At 36.7% G+C, this 22,634-nt stretch overlaps 1 pseudogene; it reads right to left on the minus strand.

The window, feature by feature from the left end:
- Positions 1–7,965: 7,965 nt before the first annotated feature.
- Positions 7,966–19,968, minus strand: LOC122144650 (annotated as a pseudogene).
- Positions 19,969–22,634: the final 2,666 nt, after the last annotated feature.

Here is a 22,634-nt window from a genome sequence, read left to right on the forward strand (position 1 = left end):
AGTGTTGCAGTAGTGTGTGAAGTCTTGTTTATGAGTGTTTAAAGATCAACATGAACAGCCAGCAAATTACATAACAAATAATAAAAATCAATAGCATTGGAATATAGAGAGCAATTTTAGAATTAAAACCAGGAAAAAAAAAAAAAATGTGGGGCTGAGGACCTAATGCATATAAATAAAGATGTGAAAGTGGGCAGGCCAGGCCTGAATGAACGGTTGCACAAATCAGCTGTGACAACATCCATGGCACACTGCTCTTTGCCTGTTTGGGAATGCTGAACTGTTGACATTACCCCACTGGTAATGCTTCTTTAAGTCAAAGTACTGTTGTGTGTTTTTGTACTGTTTACTCAAGCTGTGAATTACAGTGTTAATACTTGCAATAATTTAGAAAGGCTCTGTTATGTGCCATGATATTTGTTGCCAAGGTACCGTGTGACTAATTGGAATCATAAAACAAGACGAAGAGAGATGTAGAGGCCAGAGCGAGTTAGTGCAATTTTACAATGAAAGACTACAGAGAACAAATGTTCTTAATTCAATAATGGAATAAATGTTGCCACTGGTGAATCATTCCTTATTATGAACAGGACTGTGTAAGTTTAGGAAGACGGAAATGGAGTTTTGATTTCATTGTTGACTTATATTCCTACTTTGAACTCATTCTGAGTTTTAACACTTTCCATTAAACTGCCCATTAGATTGATTTAACGGAAGTAGCTTTACTTTGATTGTTTCCTCTCTAGCAGAACCTGTAGTTTTGGAACTTCTATTTCCGAAAAGCACCGATTTCGGCTTGATATTGTAGCTAAAGTAGCTAGGACAGCAGGGTACGCATTTATCATTGTGTTGAGACAGTAAGTGTGTGTGCGTGTGTGTTGTCTCATTGGCTTGGGCCGGAGGGGAGGGTGAATCTAACCCCCGTCCTTCTCTCCCTCCCTTTCTCCTGTGTTCTAACTCTCTCCTTTCTAACAATGTTCTCCTTCTCCTGTCGTCCTCCTCCCCACCACTGTCCTTCGCTAAAAACGTTTTACTCTGGTGTCCTTGTTTTTCTTCGTTTTGGCTTCATTCTTCTCACCAATCCCCTCCTCCACCACACCACCATGCCCGTCACACTGCATAAACCCCACTTCTCTTTCACACACTTGTAACATTATATCTGCACCACCCGGGTCTTGTAAATTTCCTGTATGTGTCCTGCACACATTCTTAACCCGCTGAACCTGCAGACCCTCCCTACCACCCCTCCTCCACCCTCCCCCTGCTGGGACACAACTGAGTGGTCCTCGCTCGAAATGGAAATTTATAGTGGACGCGACCCGAGACCTCAGCTGACACGTCACGGCCTCCCAGCTAGTAGTACCGGTCAATGCTGAAGTGACAAAGAGAAAGAACAGCGAAGCTATGTTGAGCCTCCTTGAATGTTGCCTTGGAGTTCAAACCAAGCAGTCTCTCTCAACGTCCCAGTAGGACACATGCCCGAAACAGAGCCTCAAACACTGCTGTCGATTCAAAACCAAAGATTGACTTGAGAGAGAGAGAGAGAAGAGACTCACACGTTTTTTTGCCAGCTTTTCTAAAAAACGTTTACATATCGGAAAAAAGCGACATGCACGCTTTCATCACATGCTTTAAAATGCACAATCACACAACCCCTTTGAATCGATTTTTGTTTTATTCCAATTAATGCCAAGCTACACTCGATGGAATGGGTGGGATGGAAGGTAAAATTGTATGATGAATACAACTTGAGTTCAAAAACCACATTCACATCCTGGGTAATTTACAAATCGTAAACCTAGAAATAACGTTTTGATGTGACATAATTATGCATTTTACAACCATAACCTTAAATAATGTATTTAAGTTTAAGATTATATTTTTTTTTGTTTGTACAATGTTTTTTGAAATAATTATCCTTATACTCAACAAGGCTGCCTTTGTTTTTATCAAAAAATACAGTAAACTAATATTTTTGAAATCTATTAAATTAAAATAACCTTTTTCTAAATTATTGTGTTTAACAATGTAATTTTCCTGGATCAAAGCTGAATTTCAGCATCATTACTCCAGTCTTCAGTGTCAACATGAATCCTTCATAAATCTTCTAATATAATTTGCTGCTCAAGAACATGTCCTATCAATGTTATTTTTGTACTATTAATGTTTTTTGTTAATTTTTGGTGGAAACTGAGTATCCATTGTTTCTTTCAGGATTCTCTGATGACTAGAAGAATTACCCAAGAACAGCCATTTATCAGTTCCAAATCTTTGTCTATAAGCATATCAGTACATGTGGGGTCTTACTACTTTTTGCCATGCGTGATCAATTTAATGCATCCTTTTGCTGAATTTAAGTTGCTATCTATTATATATAGATACATTACAAGGTCAAAAGTTTGGAACCATTACTATTTTTAATGTTTTTGAAAGAAGTCTCTTCTTGCTCATCAAGCCTTCATTTATTTGATCACAAATACCAGAAAAAACAGTAATCTTGTGAAATATTATTACACTTTACAATAATATTTTTCTCTTTGAATATACTTTAAGAAAACATACTTTTTCTCCTGTTATGCAAAGCTGAATTTTCAAGATCATTACTCCAGCCTTCCGTGTCACATGAACATCCAGCTCTATCACATGATCAATTTAGAAATCTTCTACTATTCTGAGTTATATTATGATGTGTTGGAAAGTTTTCTGCTATATATTTTGATGCAGTAACAATGTTCAAAAGAACTGCATTTCCTGAACTGCAAAAAAAAAATAATCGAATACTCTATATTTCTAATAATATATTTTCTTTACTATCACTTTTTATGTTTAAAGATTTTATATTTACAAAACATAGCTTTGCTTCTTGATTTTTTTTTTTTGTTTTTTCCTTTTTATTCATAAAAAAAATTAGTCCTAAAAAAAAGTATCACTATGTGCTGAAAAAATAGTAAGCAGCAGACACTGTTTTCCCAACTTTGACTAATGAATCCTCATATTTAGGAATGAGTTCTAAAAGGATCATGCTGGATAATGATCCTAAAAATTCAGCTTTGCATCACAAAATAATTATAATTTAAAGTATAATAATTTTTAAAAAACAATTATTTGAAATTGTACTAATATTCCACAATATTACATTTGTCGTATTTGTTTGATCAAATAAATGGCAGGCTTGATGAGCATAAGAAACCTCTTTCAAAAACATTAAAAATAGTAAATGTTTTTCCAACTTTTGACACTGTACTGTATATATATATCTCTATCGTCCAAGCTTTTATTTTGGGTTTGCTGGTATGACCCAAACATTTTTGTGAGTGATTTTTTTTGGACCAATGCACATCCCCAAGATTTGATTTAAGCTTATGGGAACAAAGTGATTTCAAGGGGATAGTTTTTTGCCCTTGGTTTGACGTGGCCATTGGGATTTGATGTTTGAAGGGGGGAGGATTTTAATTAAGACATCTGTTGGTTGCGTGTTACAGCTTGCTTAGTAATGTGCAGGTGGTGCGGCTTCGTGAAGTCCGTGCAACAGCGTTGGATTGCTCTGGCTCAGTTGCTGGTTGTAGCAAAATTCCCCTGCCATCGCCATTCCTAAGCAATTCCTGTCAAGACTAAAGGTAAAACCCATTCCACATTATGTCACTTTACTGTTACCGATAATGGAGGGTAGGATTTTTTTTAGGTTGCTCATAGCACATTTGAGACTCTTATTTACTTTCATCCCATGCGTAGCGCGATATCATCAGTTCCAAGGATTTCCAGAGACGGATCCTGGGTGGCCACCAAACCTGTTTGGCCGCGGATGTTATAAATGGACAACAAATTCGAAGGAACCAAGGGGGGGGGTAGGGGGGGTTTTTTCCCTTCGCCTTCAACTACGACATGCCTGAAGATTTCAGACACATACCTGCCCAGGGTCAGTTCGTTCATGTGATAATGATTTGTCAAACAAAGCCAAGTTTCATGGGATGTACAACATGCCGATTCATCTGAACAGCTTTTCCAACTTTGCTCAGTCCTTCAGGTTGCATAGGGCTGGCAGGTTTGGAACGAAAGGTCTGGCCATCACTTTTGTGTCAGATGAGACTGACTGCCCCGCACTTTGAACGACTGTTCAGTGACAGTTTGAGGTGAACATCAGCGAACTTCCAGAGGAGATTGAACATCTTCCCCTCATAAGAGTGAGTGATAATAATTTCATCATTACAGCTGGTTTTCCAATCAAACGTATTTTTAACAAGGGATAATTCACAAACCTAAATAAAATAAAAAAAATATTCTTCTTCCGCACCATTTTAGTCACACGTTATTTCAAAAAACCTGTTCCAACTTCTGGCCGTTCTTTTTGTTCATGTGAAAACACCAAAGAAAATATTGAAGAATGTTCTAGGTTGCTCTTTTCCATACAAGTAAGTTGGCACTGTCAAGCTCCAAAATTAAAACATGTTGTATGCAGGAGAACAAAGTGACAATTAATTTTTTGGGTTTTTGTTAAGACGAAAAATGTCTAATTTTTTTGTACATGATTTTTTCTCCTTGTGTAGCTGTTTTTCTCCTATTTTAGCAAACACGATAAAGTATGACAGAACACAAAAGGCCGCAGTTTTTCTTCTGATGATTCATGGCATTGTAAGCATTTGGTAGCAACGAGAGAGTTTATATTGTCCATATAGACTGGTTAACGGTAGTTAGTGCATACTTAAAATAAACAGCTCATATCACAGTGTTTCTTATAGTGTCGTGATTTTCCTATAACCTACCGCAATAGTTTCAGTTTTGATTTGATTGTTGAAATTACAAAAAAAAAATGGCCTTTTATGTTGCATGTTCATCTTCTTCCTCCCATAATTAATAATTTGTGCTTGTTTTTTGAATTTTGTTTATGTATAATGTCGAGGCATAATTTGTTGTTTTTTGTTGTGATAGGAGTTTTCCATCATTGGATTATATTGGCACCCTACAGTTTGATTGCATTGATGTACAATTTGTTGGAAAGTTATTTACTATTTAGCAGTATATGCTGAATGCTTGTTACCAGTGAAGTAGGTTATCACTCTAGGGTTCATGTGTGGTTTTCAGGTTGCCTAGGCAAATGGCCACTTTGTTTAAACTACTTAATTGCTTGTTAAACCAAATAAGTATGGTTTTGTCTTTTACATACACTTGTGTTTCAATGATTAAACATTAGGTGTTTTCCCCACATGGGCCGGTTTTTTAAGATACCAGAGTTGTTCGCAAGATTTTTGGGTTGGTTAACCAACTCTGAAGCCAAAATTTTAACTTCCCGTCCCCATTTTTGGCATACTGTGACGGATGACAGGGAATTACCCTGCGTACTGGAAAAGACCAGTTCACTGGACCTTCACAAGACCTAGGTTGGCACACGGAAATGAAGGGCCACCTTATGTTTTACACTGAATTCAGACCCTCAGAAGTCATTTGCACTGCACAGGTGGCCCAGAATCACTTCTGATGTGGCATTTATACAGACTGTTTAATGCTGCTCTGAGTTAGCGTGCATGCATTTAACACCCAACTTTCAACTGTATATTGATACTAGGGGGTGCTGTAGTGTCAGAATAGTAATGATCTGGCTTTCTATGCATCTGGACATTGAATTTTGAGCAGGCGCAGGGCAGGCTTAGGCTGTATTTGGTTGATTTGTGAGACCAGCCCACATTATAACTACCTTTTTGCGTCGAAAGATTATGTTTTTTTTTTTTTTTTTTTTTGATTCATTGGTCAGAAGTTAAAATGATTCAGATTCTTAATTGACAATTCGAACTTATATGACACGTCTAATTTTCCTATGGACCGTATAAGATGAAAATGTGCTGTTCAACTTAACACAAACGTGGATGGACGTCCCGTCAACGAACTAAGACCGTTTCCAATAGAGAAAGCTTTGTTTCAGTATAGATGACCTATTGTTGTGTAAATCTTTCAGCCTGATCTGCTTGCTGTTTTGAAAACATCCTTGGGGTTGAGACCATTGCTTATTTGGGCCGGTTTTTGTAGAAATGCAAAAGAGTTTCCAATTCCACTGTGTGGAAACGGGACTTGAAAGAGTTCTATCAATTACTCTTTTAACAGTCAAAGTGTGAAAGCACACTAGATACATTCTGAAGTAGTATAACCACTTAATTTCAACTAATACTCATGCCCCTGATCTGATGTGGCAATATGATCAACCAATTAATCAATCTTGCTAGAATGAGATGTTCCAGTATGAGTCACCACTGCCTATTTCCCAGAAAAATTAATCTGATTAATGGCTAAAGAAACACAAAACGAATGTCCAATTCATCTAATCAGTAACACACATCCTTTGACTTTTTTTAAAAGTTGCTGGAGGTTTTACAAGAACAGGAAAAGAACAGTAAAGTCATCAACAGAGAGTCATAAGAAAGGAAGTCAACAGGACACAATAAGAGTGAGAAAGGAAATCTGGAGCGACAGAGACGTCAAAGGTGTCACAATGGCTCCTGGATCAGTGCTGATGTTGGGGTTTAGACAAAAGATCCCTGGAAGGAAGTCACCAGTTAGGATTTCAGCTTCAACAACCAACATAACACAGAAAGAACACGTTTACAAACCTCAAAATGAGTGACCTTGAAAATTAAACATCTAAGATTCCAAAGAAATAATTAAATAAAAATGATTCCTAAAAGGATGTTTAAATGGGCAAAAAAGACAGAAAAACAGAATATATTGTCAAATAGCAAAATAGTCTGTTTTATTCTCAATGTATTAAATTTATAAACATGTCAGGAAGTGGTTTCACACTTCTTCATACCGTGCATATGCATTAATATCAGATCATTTCACTCCCAAACATTTAGATACAGTACATTTAATTAAAATGTTTCCTCCGGCCTACTGAAATCCATTTATTTCATCCTTAAGAACAAAAAAGTGATTTCTATGACCACTGGTTTTGCAACAAAACCTACAACATCTTCAAGAAGCAAATGAGAGCTCTCCCGGTCCAGGAAGAGCAGATAAAATAAAAAGCAGGTTCAAGTACAGTACTTCAACAGAATGGCACAGAAGAGATGCTGTGCCAGAGTTTTGGTATGTCAGTTACACAAGCCTTGAATCCTTTCTGGCAACAAGCTTGAACTTCATAGATTCAACGGTGCTACATTAAAGTCAAATGAACGAGTCTGCGCTTTTATATGAATGCATTGATCAAATTTAGACTACAATTATACTCAGCTTTCATTTATAATGATGTCAGGGACTCATAAGACTTGGCAAAGGGTCTCAAAAGGGCTTTTAACACTCAGATTGATCTTTAAAAGGCTGAGTCTCACTTGTCAAGAACTCTTTTTTTTTTTTTGCCAAAAATTTAAATTAAGCACATAATAACTATCATTATTGAAATGTTACAGCAATAATGTTTTAATTATACAGTAATTCTTGTTATAATTAAAATCATCACTGAGAATTTTGAAAATTACAACAACAACAACAAAAAAAACCCAAATATAATTTCTTCTATTGATTTTGGAGTAAAATGTGAGTTTTTTCGTGAGATTCACCCAAAAGATACTGTGGTGGGATAAAACGACCTCTTATTTGCCTTTTGGATTGATGTTAACACCAACAGAAAGGTCAAACAGAAAGGTCAGAAAAAATAAATAATCAGATAATTTTTCTCCATGTCAGAAGGAGCGATTCTGCATAGGAGCTGTTTGCAGCGTAACACTATTTTCTTGAGGGAAGATTGTTGCATGATTGCTGTGCAAATATGATGCACCAACCTTTGTGCTGTTCCCAGCATTCCTGGGTGTTCCTCCATAACAAAACAGCAGTTATTTTATACTCCCATCTTAGCGTTAACCCTTCCTCAAACTTTCACACCCTGCCTCTATTTTCTTTGGTTTGAGGAGGGCGTTTCTCTCTTCCTGTACTTGTAATAATAGATGTGAGTTTTCTCTGTTTTCTGGTCTTTTCTGGTTCAAAGCTCATCCTCCTCAGCTCCAGCTGGTGTCATATTTAGTCCAGCCCTCAGGGGGAGCCAGATAAATTCTTCGATCCGCGGGAAATAAAGCTGACTACGCCCCTGTAACCGGCACGGGGACCCCCCGACTTCAAGTCGTCCATAACTCCCAGGTTGCGGGCCAGCACTTTAAAGCTGTCTCTGCTGGAATACTGAACTCGAAACGGCCCGGAGCCTTTCAGGCTTCCACCTTGCTGTAGTTCCTCCACCTTCACCAAGGGGGCGCTATACACTTCTTTTCAAAGGTTTCATCGTACTTCTCCTGGACCAAGTAGGGACAAGTCCGCTTTAGTGAAAGGCACAAATTCAGTATTGAGTTTTATGTAGCGCAGATACTGGTCAAAATATTGACCCAAACTGACGCCTTTCCGGCCAAACGTTATAGTTCTTGAGATCTCCGGACGAATGCATGAGCGGTCCTTCCGCTGCTCTGGGTGCCGCATCCAGTCATCCCAGAATGCCTTGGGCCACTTGGGCTCCAGCTCTGCCCAGACTTCCTTCAAAAGCATCCATCCAAGGCCGGGAAAGAAATCTGTTCGGTAAAGGAGGTCAGCCATGCCCGGGTTGACCAACCCATCCCGTCCGTTATCGTTCCAGGCGGAAAAACGCACCAAAGAGTCGGATCCGATCGCAAGATGGGGTACAGCGCACGGAAATACTCAAAAAGTCGGGGGGCCACCTACAAGATAAAAACAAAAAGCAGTTAAAAGACAAAGAAAAACAATGATAAACGAAACTATCTCTGGACAGAACTGGCTAGTTCACTTAAAGTCCTAGACGGATTCAAAGATGGTTAGGTGAACATTTGCTAAGCCAGCTGGCTGTTTTAAAAGTGTGTTTGCGCCTTAGGGAATCTCTGTGGTGCTTAACTGTGATGCTCAGTAGAGCTTAAAGGGATACTCCACAAAATGAAAATTTTGTCAATCATTTACCCCCATGTTGTTCCAAACCCATAAAAGCTCCATTCGTATTTGGAACACAATTTAAGATATTTTGGTTGAAAACCGGGAGGCTTGTGAGTGTCAAATAAATAACAGTGTCAAGGTCCATAAATGGTATGAAAGTCGTCGTCAGAATACTCCATCTGCCATCAAACATGCAATATGGGGCATATGAAGCGAGGGGAACAAAAACTTTTTTTTTTTTTTTTTTTTTAAAAGCAAGAGAAAACAACAAACTAACGACTTTATTCAATAATACTTCTGTCAACGGTTCCTCTGGGTCTCTCCATATCACTGTATGCTGTGTATGCTCTCCTGTGGTCATTCTGTAACCCAAGCCATGAGCTGGTTCTGCATGTTCAAATCAAAGATAAAAAACATAGAAACAGCGCTTCCTTGTGGCACAGATGATGCAGGATAGCAGAAGCAGCATACAGTGCATGAAGAGACAACAGGGAGACGTTGACAAAGGCAATTATTGAATAAAGTCGTGTTTTATATTTTTGTTTTCTTTGCTTACAAAATGTGTTTCCGTCTCTACATAAACCCAGCTTGACGTCTCGATGGCAGATGGAGTTTTCGGATGACGGGACTTTCATGTGTTTTTATGGACCTTGACACTGTTATTTATTTGTCAGTCTATGAGACAGTCTCAAGCCTCCTGGTTTTCATCCAAAATACTTAACTTGTGTTCTGAAGACGAACGGCTCTACGGTTGGAACGACATGGGGGTAAGGTGGATTAATGACAAAAGTTTCATATCTGGGGTGGGTATCCCGTAGAATCAAAAGAATAATCTGTTTTACAACTCTACCATGTGTTTAGGGTTCCCATCAGCAGTTGGGGAATTAGGACTTGCTGCTCAGATTGAGACACCAAACATGGTGGCGCTGAAAGAGTGGTGGTGGGAAGCATTTGGAGAGGTGTTTGTTGACTAAAGAAATATTCTTGTATGCTGTACACATACAGATACCAAGCAGGTTTCTGTTTACTTGTACAAATGAATATGTCTTCGTTTTATATTTGTGTCTTATTTCATATTTGTGACCTATTATTTTCTGACGGCAGCCTGTTCTGGTGATGAGTTACTACTGCGCAGGCTCTGGCCAGTCGCTGGAAACATGCAGTCCCCGTTCTCTGAGCTCATTTTGCGTTTATATGAATGCCCTCATCTTCAGTGCTGTGTTTTTAAAATCAGAAAGATTTTAGTAGGTTCCTCTGCTCAGGTTAATTGCAAACTTTTGATGTACCAGAATTTCTGCATTTTGAATTTTGCAACAACCAGACAATGTTTTGAACTTTTTCCCTGGAAATTATTGATCAAAAATTATTAAAAGCTTTACTTAAGTTTTATGGCCATATCACGGCCACTCAAATTGTAAGAGAACAGAAAATGTGATATTGTTGGACGCTTTGATTGTAATGCTTTGATATATATGACATCACCACCGTGCCCTGAGCAGTTACAGCAGTTCTTGTTATTTGTTATATATGAAATGTGCACTGTGCAGTTAGAGGATTTAGGGTTTTTGGTTATTAAATTTTAATTTTTAATTGTGGTGTATAGTGTTATGTAACGTGGCAAGGTTGCCTCAGGTTGTTGCAGTAACATATCTGTCATTTTCCAAAAGAATTTAGTATGTCAAGTCAGCACCATAACACAAGTAGGGACCTAAAAGAAATTAAGGGAGGATCGGAATGTAAACTGTTTTTTTTATTTATTAGTATTTCTTATTATTATTATTATTATTTTATTTTTATTTTTTTTGGAAGGTTGGTAGTAAGTATACAATCATAAAATCAAAATAAGTGTTACAAGGTTTATTTGAAATTTTATGTTATTGTTATTATTGTTTTATAAGATAAAACAAAATTGATGTCTATTTATTCTGATCCTTAATTATTATATGTATCCAGAAACCTTTAAAATAAAAAGAAAATGCAAAAGAGGTACAAGATTGACTTAATTATTATGTGTATCAAGTATTCTTTTTGATGAGTTGAATCATTTTTTCTTGTGCGTCTTCTATTTAGTTTAATGAGCATAAATATGCTCATTGATAAATATGACCTTTTGTCTTGTTAAGGTACAACTCATTATACAAAAAAAAACGTCATTTCATTGAATACATTACTTGAAATCCCCATACAGCATGGGGATCGACCACGCTTGAAAAGACTGTATATTAATTACACTTTTTTCCTGTATTTTGCACAGGTGAAAGTAGTATTCAGCTGCTTATACACTGGATATTTACATCACCGTGTTGGAGATTATTCACAGGTCAGAGTGTGTTATTCAGGCTGTTCCGTTCACTACACATTTCCTGTGAGTCAGCTGCCCAGTTCAAGTGCAAATAATAATCTCAACTAATTGTGAACTTCTAAAGATGAGGGCTTCCTTTGACGATTCACTCTCACTATGTGATACTGGCGATTTTTATCAAAGGGATCTGAAGGTTTCCAATACGACTGATGACAGACAAGTGGACTACTGCTAAATCCTGTGTAAAGATAGGTGAGCGAACATAAATCATTTAATAAATTAAAACAAAGGTGTTTTTTGTGAGGTAATGATTTTGGTAAAAAATTTTAGTCGGATTATACATAGTATATTTGTTTAATTTCTTGTTTCTTTTTGATCATGAGTGAGGGAAACATTAAGGACCTAGACGGCAGTAATGTTCTTGACATGTTTGTTTATTTGTGTTTATTTGAGATTCAAATGATTTGAATTTATGTGGTGTTTTTTGTACTTATGTTTATTGATAGTGATTTTCCACAGCTGACTTCGTCTGGCGGCGTGTTTACGGTATCCGTTACGCCCATGCACTCCTCGAGTAGTCACACTGTGGGTAAGCAGAGAACTCTGCTGATTAGTCTCTGTCACCACTGAGAATCTTCAAATCCTCTTTCCATCACTGAGAGTGTTTTCTTCACAGGTATCGAGCCCCAGAGCTCCTCCTAGGGACCAAGACGCAGACCACTGCCCTGGACATGTGGTGAGAACTGGATGAACAGTGCTAGAGTAAAGTGTTACGGAACCAGATTACCTTTTGGTAAAGAGTGGAAACAGACAGACAGAGCATTAAAACCAAATTGGCAGCAATCAAGCAGCATAGAAACAATGTTATCAAAATTAGACTGTTAAAACTCATTTTTTTGCTCCATAGGCAAACTGATTCAGGCAGAATGGGAATTATGTTATAATTGTTAGAATGTTAAAACTCATTTTTTTGCTCCATAGGCAAACTGATTCCCCCGTGGGGTGTTAATGTTGTATGGTAACAGGGGAGGGGGTGCCTTGTTTGAAGCCATCTGTGTTTCACCTATTTCTAAACACAATTGTGTTAACGGCGGAATTGTGTGAAAATTACCAGGCGCAATCAGAAATTACATGTTGCAAGTGTTGCAATTACTCAGTAATGGGTCAAAATTACATTGCAAAGTGTTGCGAATTACGTCAAGTATATGGTGTCAAAATACTTAAATATTTGTATATATATTTATATTTTTGTTATAAAATTTTAAAATATTGTTTTTATTTATCTATCATTCTTACTTCGATTATGTCAGTGCTTCATGGGATTGTAGTTTTTTTCACTCACTAAAGCCATTAAGTACACAGTCTTGTAAGTATACTTTTTATTTTTTTGTAATTCTAAAGCCATTAAGTACATGTCTTTCCCCATGATGCACGCTCTTTTATGATTTACTGATGTTGATAAAGTAACAAGAGTAACGACGCATTAAATTATAATTTGGAACATTCAAAGAACTTTATTTTACTACATTGTATAATTATAGAAAAAACTGTATATCAAATCATTTTATATTGTTATTGTTAAGGAGATTTAATAATGTGCTTGTCTTCATATTTTCATTTTAATTATATTTTTTATTCAATGTGTGATATATTTATATTATAAATAAATGTGTGCATTATGTACATAGATGTATGTATATATATATATATATATATTTATATATATATATATATATATATATATATATATATATATATATATATATATATATATATAGGTATATGATTTGTTTATAAACTGTGGTTTTATAATTTGTTGGCACCCCTTTGTTGACTACCAAATTTATCAAAAATCAGGCTTCAATTAATAAATATAAATGTTGAAAAAATTATAAATGCAATGAAAAATACATTTTAATACATTTAGATGAATAAATTAAAGCCTGGTGAGCATGAAGTAAATTATTAACAATCACAGACAAGAGGGTAGAAAATGATAGGTGTAAAAACTATCCGAATATGATATTTAAATAAAAAATAAAAATGTCTGCCTCATGATGCACGTCTTTTTTATGATTTACTGATGCTGATAAAGTAAAGGCAAGAGTAACGTATCATTAAATTATAATTTTGGGAACATTCAAATAGAACTTTATTTTTACTTCTTTAACATTGTATAATTATAGAAAACTGTATATCAAATTGTATTTTTTTATATATTGTTATTGTTAAGAGATTTTTAATAATGTGCTTGTCTTCATATTTTCATTTTAATTATATTTTTATTCAATATGTGATATATATTTATATTATAAAAATAAATGTGTGTGTATTTCTATATGCATGTATGTATGTATGTATGTATATATATATATATATATATATATATTTATATATATATATATATATATATATATATATACATATATATATATATATATATATATATATATATATATATATGATTTTTGTTTATAACCGAGTTTTAGCTTTGTTGGCACCTTAGTTTGACTACACCAATTGTATCAAAATCAGTTTGAATTAATAAAAAATATCATGTTAAAAAAATTATAAATGCAATGAAAAATACATTTTTAATACATTTAAATGAATAAATTAAAGCCTGGTGCATCAAACATAATATACAAAAACATTTTTTGTCTGAAGGTTCAATACACAGCTTGATTTAAAAATATATTTTTTCAAAATATTAGTAATTCTAATTAAATTATATTTTTATATGTTCATTTTTTTCTGACTATTTCTTCATATGTCAGGATTTACAGTGTCAGTGTTAACCCTGCCTAAGGTCCATTACCGATGGAATACACAACAATAGATGCAAGTAATGTGTAAGTAAGCATTTCTGTCATTTTAACAGAAGTGGAGAGTTTGTCTTATAAACTGCTGACTGCAGTTATGATGAATCACCCATAGCAGCCAGTTACCCACAAGTCATCCACAATCTCTTATAATGGCTCCAACTACATTTATCACTGCACGTCTTGTCTTTACATTCACATCTCGTGGTAGTGTGGTTTGGATGGGAAATACTGGGCCATGTAAAGACGTTTATCACAGTATGATTGCCCTTATATATTTTATTCAGCTGCTGGCTAACACAACCAAAAAAACACCTATATTTCATCTGGTACTACAGCTGCCTCATCTCAAGCACAAATTAGAGAATTTCATTCACCCTCCTCCACAGGAGGGCTTTAGAAGTACACACTTCCCGAGCATGCTTTGAAAATCCATGCAAACCCAGCTCTTGGCAGGCTGAGGGCACTCCAGAGCAATTAAAACTGACAGTTTGATCAGACTGCGGGCAACATCATTGCAAAGAGTACTCTGTAATTACCGCGGACAGTCAATGGTGATTTTTTATTTTAACAGTCGGATGAGCTGAACCAAAAATCACAGCTAAGATATCAGCTCTGATCCCAATTAGCTGATGTGTTTCATGACCCACATGTCTTGGATGGCAGGAAGCACAACAAGAGCTAGCCTAGCCAACATAGTTTGTGGCTACCTCGACTGGAAATTCAAATGAGGCCTACAATTCCTAAGAGTGAAATTCAGAATGATCTGGTCTCATGATGTCAGTTGCACCATTGTGCCAAGTGTGGTTTGGCGTTACCAGCGCCAGCGGGCCACGAACAGAAGTCTGTCACTTACAAAAGAAGAGTCTCAGCCGCACTGACAATCCACCGCAGAACTGAACCTCCATCCTCCCTAAAAACAGAAACAACGGTGCATTTGCCTCCAGTGGTTCCTGTGTGCCTCCTTACGAAGGTCAATAAATAATATTTGAGTAAGCACTTTTTCCATTAGACACCAAAAAACCCATGGCACTCCATGAAGAATGTCTCGGGAATTGGCGCAGGCACTTGTCCACACAAGAAAACAGTATTATCCAGGTGGACTCCAGCACATTAGAGGCATTTAGTGCAAAACGCTTGTGTAAACAGCAAATACATCCCACGCTGTGCTGAAAACTGGAAACTGGGAGAAAGACAGACAGGGACTGACAGTGTATTGATCCCTGAGAGGAAATTCTAGTTGCAAAGTTCACATGGAGTCTAGTAATTTAATTCCTAACTGTAATTTCTACTAGTGGACAACCGTTATAGGTTTTTCTCTGGCCAATACTCATGCTATTGTGTTTAACGCAGAATAGCTGATTGATTATATACAATACTGTTCTTATCATTTTTAGTATAATGTTTTTGAAAGAAGTCTCTTATGCTCACCAAGACTGCATTTGTTTGATCAAAAATTACAAAAAAATACAGTAATCATGCAAAATATTATTACAATTTAAAAGAACTGTTTTCTGTAAAATGAATATATTGTAAAATGTAATGTTATTTCAGTGAGTTCTAAATTGGAACTTTCAGCCTCATTATCCCAGTCTTCTTCAGTGTGTCATATGATCCTTCAGAAATCATTATTATATAGTGATCTACTGTCAAGAAAATATTTTCCTCTTGACGGCTACCAAATGGGATCCATTCAATGTTGATCAATTCAATGCATCCCTGCAGAATAAAATTATTACTTAAAAAAATTATGAATAACTCAATGTTTCTGAACAGTAGTGTACATGTACATAGATACAATAACATTTAAAGATAGTATATGAAATAAACTAATATTTAATTTACACAACATAATTATTAAATTATTAAATTAAAGTCTACTGGTTACATTACAATTCAAAAAACATTTTTACCAAAAAAATAAAAAGTAAAAGACATGATCTGTCAAGGAGAGCATGCATTATATTATATTATATTATATTATATTATATTATATATATTATATTATAGTATATTTATTTATATATGGTAAATATATATTCTTGGACGTAACGCATTCACTCAACTTACGATTCGAATCGATTCACGATTTTGATTTCACGATTCGATTCGAGATTTTTATTGATTTTTTATTTTTTTTTTACAAAATGAGATTTAAGACAAATTATAAATTAAATCCGTCCTTTATTATATGCTTCTGGACAAAATGCTGCAAATGTCTTTGTGAAATTTGAAATAAAAACACTATAATAATATACTAACATAGCACTTTGGGAATAAAAGTCGTCTGCTAACATGGACCCAATTTAAATATAATGCAAAATGTAAATAACAAAACTAAATTAAAATTTAAAAACAAGCCCCAAATCCAAATCAGTAACACAAATAAAATAAATCGCTCTTCATATAACAAATAAGGCTTTTGTCTGTGCTCTTTCCATTTAAATTAGAGGCAAGTAACCACTGCATTTTAACTCATGATTCACAACAAAGATCCTGCATACATGCATAAAACACATGAGCAGTTTTTAATTTAAATTAGATTGTGTAATTTAGAAAGTATACATCAAAAAACAATAGAATGTTTTGACTTGAGTTTTCTGAAAATTATACATAAAAAATACCTGCATGAAACAGAAACAGCAGACGAAGCTGAACGAGACGTCAGATTCACTCTCTGCCAGCAGGTGAGCGCTTTTAAAGCGTTTCCTTTGGTTTCTGCTGTACACACACAAAGCAGCTATGAACTTTAATATGCATTTATACAAGAGGCAAGATGAAAGAGAAAAATACTGTCTAAACTTTTTTAAAGTCAGTAAGTTCCCTCCTATTATTGATTCATATATCAACTACCTACCCTTAAATAGAATCGTGGATTTGTTTAGCATCTCATCCAGATTTGAAATCGTCAGCATATTTGAATCATTTACAATCGGCTAGCATGTAAAACTCGTTACATCCCTAGTTATATTATATTATATTATATTATATTATATTATATTATTATATTATATTATATTATATTATATTATATTATATTATATTATATTCATGACATCATAAGCAGTGGACTAGTCAACAGCTTATTTTTATATACTCGCTGAATTGCACAGCTAGTGAAACTTGTAGCATGTAGTTAAACGTAAAGAAAAAAAGGGTTAAAAAAAAATGTAAAATCATGGTGCATCTGAATGGAAACTGAAAGCACAAACTTTCCACAGGAAATACCACCACTAAAAATGACCTGCTCTCCTTCTCACACTCCAGTCAGGAACTACTGTTTAGCTAGTGAAAAAAACTCTTTGCAATGACAAAGTCCATTCACTGTTTGTGACAGGACACAGAGCCCGCACACAAAAGTCAATAATGGGGTCATAAGACTGCTCATCATTCTGTGCAAGACCCACACATGTAACACTGTCAGCACTGATTCAACCTTAAACACGTTTACCCATTTCACATACAACAATCAGTGCTAAAGGGTTAAAATCGATTACTCAGGAAACAATCAGAGAGTGTGTGCGGAGTGACAACAGACAGTCGAAAAGACCACCTAAGAAAGTGTTTTACACAGGAAGGGTCTGCTGTGCAATTCATTAACCTCAGTAATCTTACCTCGGTAACAACTAATCTCAATTACCACGTTACACATCTCAAGTGTCCATCACAAATCTGACTATCAGGCAGGACAGACGGAACCATGTAGGCCTTGAGGGGTTTGCAAAATTGTATCATCATGCTTATTCTTGAGGAATAAACACAAAGACAAAAAAAAAAAACAACAAGCTGCGACTCTGCACAAGCTTTAACGCATTAAAGTTCCTCACAAAAAAACCGGGAACAAAGCGTTGGACCACTCTAGACAAGACTTTTGTAAACAACGCAAAACACAAAAAGTGCTTCATTGCAAAAGATCGGTAAAACACAAAACGAAAAGAGCCGAATGCGCACAGGGTAAAACACGTATATATACAAAAAAGCAAGAGCCGACAGAGATCATGAAGTTCCAAGACCACAGCCAAGAAGAACACATAACCACAAAGAGAATACAAGATGCCCTACAGTTTCTGGATTGGTAAATTAGATGAGGTCCTGATGGGAGACTGTTTAAGAGTGGTACTGTTAAGCATTACATGGACACAGAGCAGACTATGTTTCAACGTCTCTCTGAGCTACTATCCACAACAGGGAGCTTGATCAGCAAAGAATGGAGATGAACCAAAGGGCGAGGGAGGGAGAAAGGAAAGGAAAGGGGAGGGAAGTACAGTGCCCATGCAAAGCACTTTTAACACCCTCCTTCACACGCATTAATAATGGTTCATCCACTCCTTTATAAAGATGGAAGTTCAGCTGTTTTACATTCTCAACATGAGATGAAGGAACACATGTTTAGAAATGTTAGGTTAAAATGAAAGAAGACTTACAAGTACATTTTTCACTACACAAAAATGCTCGATGGGAACCATACGCAGTTGTTTATAGCATTTTCACAGTTATAAATGACTAAAAATAAAACGGTGGGAACCACTGCAAATTACAGATTTCAGAAACTTCTGTTGTTGCAGGAGATCCCATATTCATTTATTATGATTGTTTGCTTTAACATACTACGATGTAAAAACATGATTTTGTAAGGACATTGTAAATAAAAAAACAAGGACCTACTGGGAGTATATTTTTACAAAGAAAATAGCATTTTAGGTTTTATACTCCAAGGAAATCCCTGTTTATTTCATTGCTTTACTTGAGGTTTCATATAAAATTTACTACCAATTTCTGATGTGATAGTTTCTACAGCATTATCAGGTTATTTTAGTATTAATTTCTATACTATTATTTTATTTATGAATATTTTGAAGTAGCTTTTATTTTTATATTTTTAGAGTTTTCTATTTTATTCATTCTGTTTTGTGCATTTGTATTAATTTGTGTTTTTTCATTAAATATTTCTATTTAATCTTATTTGTATTTTTGTAATTAGTTTTTACTTATATATTTTATGGGTGTTTAGTTTTATTTAATTTACTTTTAATAATTTTCAGTACTTCAAATTAAATCTATTTCAATTAGTTAAAACATTTTTCTAAGAATAATGTTTCATATTTTACTTTATTCCAGCATTATTTCAATTAACTAAAAATAATATTTGTAATAGATTTACATTTTATAAAACAATAAAAACACTTATTCTGGTCCTTGGCTTGGTGTTCCGCCTAGTCGGACATTTCACTGACAAAAAAAATATCTTATACTCATTACTACATTTTTTAATTCATGGTTTACATTACATTCGTACAATGTATACATTACACTAGTTTTTAAATAGATGTGTATAACATGGATAACTACTTAACTTTTTTCTTCTCTTTCTTTGTAACAGACCACTTAAGAAACTCCCAGACTTGCACGACTGATCTTCAAGTGTTCGTGTGTTTAGTTAGAGCGCGAGATGACGTGGCATCACGGTAGCACACACTTGACCGGTGAGTGTGAGTCTGTCCCCATCACAACACCAGCAGAGGGTCCAGAACACACGGAACTGACCAGGAGCGTGATGTTAAGCTTCGCGTTTCCCTTCAATCCTCAAAAGGAGCTCATCCACTGCAGCTAAACCTGCCTGAAGCTACCACTCCTGCCAGGGTCATAGCGAGGAGGATGTTTTCGCACATGCCACTCTGGTGTTAATAAAACAGTTTCGCGTTCACAACTCACCACGGCTGTTAATGTAACCGTGGCTAACACTTCACTCACCGCAAACCACAGCGCTGCCCCCCTCTCACCTTTCATCATCTCTGGAGAGGATGGGGGTGTTAACAGCGAGATGGCCCGCGACGAATCGATGCCGCCCGTCAGAATGAGAGCTTCAGCCTTTTCATCCTCATCGGTGCCTTCACCCGCCGTGCTGTCAATACCGGGCTCTCTCCATTCCTGCATGGCTCGCTCTCTCCCCGTGCGGGCGCCGCGCGATCTGTGCCGCTCCGTGCTAATCACATCCGGTGAAGGCTCTGCAGCAAGCACGAATGGAGGATCTAGTAAGGACGCGCGGTTTCGGAGGATTAGAGTGTAATAAACGGCCGTGTTTGCAGTTATGCACGCAATGGAAGGCGTTTTTACAATTTAGTTGAGACGCCGATCCGTGTCTCCGCTCCACTCGCCCACCGTGTGGATCGTCGTGTAACAGGCAAAGCGATTCTCCACTTACGGATATGACCAATTTAGCGTAGGACCCGCCCCCCTTCGCCATTCCCTAGCAAACAAGATCGCCTTAGCAGAACACGGTCGCGAGGACTCCACGCGCGTCGGCGCGCCCTTTTCCCTCCGTATGGAGCGTGTTATGGCCGAGCTGAAACGCTTCGACATCTGCAATAAATCCACAAACCAAGTGAGTACTAGCTGGTGAAATTTATAACTATCAAAAAGCAATATATTATCGTTTATTCCATTTGGAGAGGATGCATGAGTATCATTCAATTTCAATTCAGAGCAATTCATTTGCATAAGCGCTTGCTCAGGCAGGAAAATTAAAGTTGCTTACATTGATATTTAGTAACCCTAACATCTATAATGTGGTGACCATCGTCAAGTTGAAGGTCAATATGCGCAGCCGAGCGTAAGAATCAAGCAGTTAATGTCTGTAATTTCAAACAGAGAGCTCCTACATATATGGACGTGCGACCAGTTTCAGCTTCGATGAACGCTTGAAACTCGGCTAGTGTTGCATATATTTTCACCAGCCTGATATAAGGCTGGGAATCACATAGAGAATGGCACGCCGTTGTCTTTGAAAATCTACAGTCATTACCTTTGGCACTTTTCAGCCTGAGCCCATTTGTACGGAACAGAATGAAACAATCACTGAACTTCCCAAAGCAGCTGTTCTGTTAGTCTCATCAACTCCATAAAAGATTCAGAGAATATGAGCATCTTCTCACGGAACCTCACTCACATCTCCAACAAACACCTTTCCATTTAGATGTATCTTGTCAGTGTTGTGAAGATGACTTTAATGCTATTGGCTAGTGGCTACGTGCTATTTCAAGATGCTACTTGAACTCCTACCGTCCTAGGTACCTGTCGTAGGTCAGCTTTTAGTCGACTGACGGTGCCACTCCATATCTTACAAGTTTTGAAGAAGGCACTGTGAGAAAGGCACATGCCAGTTTTCAAGAGAAGACAGGAGGCGAAGTTGTCATTTCCACAAGCACAGCAGGAATTCCAAAGTTATATTGAAGTGCTAGCAGTTATCTCTGCTTCTCCAACCGCTGACATCTGGTCTTATTTAAGATCTTCAAGGCTTTCATCCACATGCACCACCGGACGTACAAGAGAGTCTTATGTAGTTGCCATTGGACGCCGCGATGGGGATACTGTACATTTCTTCAGGAGTTCATCCACCCCCACAAAGAACTTTTTTTTTGCATGCGCCTTTTGAGGAGTGTGCAATGAAAAGCACAAAGAAAAAAAGGTGCCCAAAAGAAACATGATGGCTTCTTTGCAGATTCCACAAGCTACGAAATTTAAGTAGTTGACCTGGCATGCTGCTGACATACAGCGCTTTTTTCATTTGTGTTATTGCATTCGTCGACCTGAAGTCAACATTAGGTGACCAACTCATATTAGCAGCCCCGTCATATCCTTGGCCATATACAGGTGCTGGTCATATAATTAGAATATCATCAAAAAGTTGATTTATTTTACTAATTCCATTCAAAGTGAAAAGATATATCTATTCATTACATTACTACCTTCGATATATTTCTGGGCTGTTTATTTCTTTTTAATTTTGATGACATAACTGACAACCAAGGAAAAATCCTAAATTCAGTATCTCTAGAAAATAGGAATACAACTTTAAGACCAATACAAAGAAAAATGATTTAAAATCTTGGCCAACGAAAAGTATATGAACATAGAAAAGCGCATGAGCATGCAGCACCCACACTTAGCTAGCCCTTTGGCCTGAATTACCGCAGCAAATGTATATGTGGCATGGAGACGGATCAGTTTGTGGCACTGTCATAGGTAAAGCAGAGAGAGCCTCCAGGTTGCTCTTGATAGTGGCCTTTCGTTTCTTTCTGCATTCTTGTGTCTGGCTTGCCTCGCATCTTCCTCTTCACAATAACCACCATAAGATTTTCTTATGGGGGTTAAAGATCAAACGAGCGTTGCTGGCCAATTAAGAACATTGATACCATGGTCCGTAAACCAGGTACTGGAACTTTGGCCACTGCGGTGCAGGTGCCAAGTCCTGTTAGAAATGAAATCTGCATCTCCATAGAGTTGGTCAGCAGCAGGGAGCATGGAAGTGCTCTCTAAACTTCCTGGCTACACGGGCTGCTTTGGACCTTGGACCAGAAACACAGTGGACCAACACCAGCAGATGACATGGCACCCCAAACCATCACTGATCAGGAAACTTTACACTGGACCTCAAGCAACGGGATTGTGTGCCTCTCCCTCTCTTCCTCCAGACTCTGGGACCCTGATAGCCCAAAGGAAATGCAAAATTACTTTCATCAGAGAACATAACTTTGGACCACTCCAGCAGCAGTCCAGTCCTTTTTGGAAGCTTAGACGCTTCTGACGCTGTCTGTTGTCTG

The sequence above is a fragment of the Cyprinus carpio genome, unplaced genomic scaffold (genome assembly GCF_018340385.1).
Source record: "Cyprinus carpio isolate SPL01 unplaced genomic scaffold, ASM1834038v1 S000006747, whole genome shotgun sequence".
In the NCBI taxonomy this organism is placed as follows: Eukaryota; Metazoa; Chordata; class Actinopteri; order Cypriniformes; family Cyprinidae; genus Cyprinus; species Cyprinus carpio.